The 3,291-nt window shown below is 36.4% G+C and overlaps 1 long non-coding RNA gene across 1 annotated transcript; it reads right to left on the bottom strand.

Moving 5' to 3' along the window:
- Nucleotides 1–773: 773 nt before the first annotated feature.
- On the bottom strand, nucleotides 774–2,774 carry LOC309570177. The gene is made up of 3 exons (XR_014226240.1): nucleotides 2,606–2,774; nucleotides 977–1,076; nucleotides 774–868 (listed from the first exon to the last, which is right to left on the bottom strand). It is a non-coding gene; the product is annotated as an uncharacterized lncRNA (long non-coding RNA).
- Nucleotides 2,775–3,291: the final 517 nt, after the last annotated feature.

Below are 3,291 nucleotides of genomic sequence, written 5' to 3'. Positions count from 1 at the left end.
GAGATACTAAGGTAACTCACTTTAAAAAACTTTCCCTTAGTCAGCCATAGAGTCTCTTGGCAATCTGTTCCAACGTCTAATAAATCTTGTGAGAAAGCTTTTCCTAAAATGTCACTAAGTCATCTGGTCTTTGAAGCCAGTAAAACCTCTTCCTTCTGCAGTCACAAAAATCACCAACCCTTTTGCAAGTTTTCAAATGCATGAAAAGTTGCTGTAATTCTCCTCTGTCAGCTCTTGCTGGGAAAAGCCAGTTCTCCCAAAGTTGCACAAGGCTTCTGCTGTTAGACTCTGCCAGTACCCGGGACTTGTCATTTCACTGTCACAGCATCAAATGGGTAAAGAATTGTGGTAGTCAGGGACATCTCACAGGCTCAGAATTTAGCTAATTTATATTGAAAAGTGGTTTTATTTAAGGTCTTTTTGATTTCTTCACTGTTTTGCACACTTCCTTTTCCTCTTTGTAAAAAATTATCTGCCAAAACCAAGAATCATAACACAGTTATAACAAACTACCACCAACTCTGAAAATAAAAAGAGCATTCGATCTTTAAATTGAGATCAATTTGTATATTACCATATAGCTTTGATAAACTGTCAAAATAAAATACATTAATTGATAGAATAATAAATTACAGAAGGTAGTACACAAGTTATGCTGCCATACAGACACTAAACAAAGAAAAGAAATTCTGAATTCCAGCTAAGATGGAGAAACAATTATACCTTTATTAATTTATTTTTACATTCAAATCAATAAAGCAGTCATTATTGTACAAACTCTTACCTCCAAAGGAAGGCAGGCTAAGGCCTCCCATCAAGTAATAACATCGAGGAATACTTAGTTGCTTGTGATCAACCTTCTTTGATACTTTGTGGGAAGAGCAATGAGAAACGAAAGTTAGTTCTAAAAAGTAACCCAGGTCTGTAGTTTAAAAAGCACATGTGTCCATCAAAAGGAAAGAATTTGAGAAGATACCTGTGCATCTTACTGAAACCATTCAATTTATTTCTACACTGTCTTGAGACACTGGTAAAGTTCAGCCTGTGGTTCCTGAAGGTCCAATTATTTCTGGGGTCTGAAATAAAAGAAACTCAAAGAAATATCCACTTGCACCTAGGGATTGAGGTATGTTAGTATTCCCAAACAGCCGTAACAAATTTGTCAAAAAATAAATACGGACACTTTTCTAGTTTTGGAATTACTGAATTTCCTCCAGACTTTTCAGGGGTAACAAATATGGAAAAATAACTAAAAAAATCCAATGTTCTGAAAAGAAGAAAAAAAAATCTCAAAATAAAACTGATGAGGGAGTACACAGCCAGTTTTTATTTATACATCTAACATTTGGAGTGTGGGCTAACAGGGAGGAACTGTTCCTTCTTAAAGAACACCTCAAAAGGGCATAGAACAATTTTCCCCATTTGGACAGCATGTCCATCTCCATTTATTTCAACAGGAGGAAGCATCCTGGATTTCCAGATTTAGGGAGGAAAAAAACCAAAACCCCCAGAACCCAAAACAAAAAAGGTCCTCACACATCCTGATTGAGACAACAGTTACTATCACCCTTCCCCTCACTGCAGCTGGGTCTACTCAATCCTCTTGGCACAACCCTGTCCTGACATGTCCACAATCTCTCCCAGTCTCAGCACAGAGGTGGTGTCCCACTGGCATTGTTACTCCGAGAAGGGAGAGAAAAGTAACCGTAATTTCCTTGGTTCCAGGTCTGGTGGGATTTTTTATTAACACTTTCATTGTGTACTTCACTGGCCTCATTTTTCCTGTGTCTGGGTCAATATAAAACAAGGCAAAATTAAGCAGTTTGGCTGCAGTTTGCTTGAATTCTAACAAAGTGCAGGGTCCTGCTAAGTAATTGTAACAAATAATTTTATTTGCATGCCCTGTCCACAATAAGCCTAGGAACCCATAGTTCTTTCTGGATGATTGTTTTTTGCTAAGTAGCAAGTAGCTCTGCAGGCTGAATTACTGTGTTGTTACTAATTGCATCTTTATCTCCCAACTCTTGTCTAGTAGTCTCTAATATAACAGTATTTTTAAAAGCCACTTTTAATTCTACGCTGTCATTATATGCTGTCCAAAGAATAAAACTGGAAATTAGCTAGTTTAGACCCAGATTCAGACAAATAACTCCTAGTTAGGAATATGTTTATGCTAGCTATAAGGTCCTCTTTTTCGTTTTTTCTTTGTATTCTACTATACAGCAGTTTCCAAGAATTTAACAATACAAAGAATTCCCAAATAATTCTGAGTCAGAGTCCCCACCTTATAACATAACCTAAACTCTTAGTTAAATTTAAAAAAATTTAAAGCCCAACAATCTTAAAAGCCTCATTGTTTGTTTTCTGGACAGAAGCATCCTACCTATGAGGCTGACAGTGGTAAAGCACTGCGAGTGCCACTTTCCAAGCAGTCTCTCCAAGAAACACACCTTAAAGAGTACCCAGCATAAAACTATCCTCAACACAGTGAATAAGTTTCTTGCACAGAGCTTGTATTTTATAGGTTTTGCCTTATATGTGCTCAGAATTCCTGTTTTGAAGTCACATAGTCTATAAAGTTTCTTAGCTTAAAACTTTACCATACCAGTTCCTTGTACTTTTTTCAGTTACAGAAGGTTTATCAACAGCGAGAAATCAACCTCTCCTCCAAAAAAAAAAAAAGCCCTGGAAACAGAAGAAAGAAAGCAAACTAAATTCTTCTCACTTTATTTCATCGTTTTCCTGAGCATTTCATCACATATTTCCCACTTACTTATGTCAACAGGCTGCATTACTTGCTGTATTTGCTTTCTGTGTAGACAAAACTTTGTTGCATTCTTTGACAGTGGAAGGGATAAGGAGAAATAGCCAAACAACTCAGGAGCATAAATCTGGGAAGGAGGGAGGGAAGGAAGGAAGGAGGGAGGGAGGTTGATTGGTTGGTTTTTTAACACAGCTTAATGCTGCCATTTTTTTCACCTAAAATTTAAATAAAGTGATAACAAACTTTCTCATTCTAACTTCTAGTGTCTTATTGTTATCTCCAGCAATTGCACTGAGAAAAAATTACTAATTTTCTAAATTTGATTATATCTTAAAAGCAGTTTTTTCCATGGTCTTTATCAGCACTGGACTCATATTCACAACTAGTAACACAGGAACTATTGATTTTCATAAACACTTGCATACTTGCTGGGGGGGAGGTTTGCCTTTTCTAATTTTGGTTATTTTTTTACAATACAAATAGAAGAGGATTCTTTTTTTTTGCTTCCATCTATTACTGTGAAGCAA

Source organism: Coloeus monedula, assembly GCF_965178545.1.
Source record: "Coloeus monedula genome assembly, chromosome: 2".
In the NCBI taxonomy this organism is placed as follows: domain Eukaryota; kingdom Metazoa; phylum Chordata; class Aves; order Passeriformes; family Corvidae; genus Coloeus; species Coloeus monedula.
Note: the sequence above shows the minus strand (reverse complement) of the source record. Positions and strands in the feature narration are given on the sequence as shown.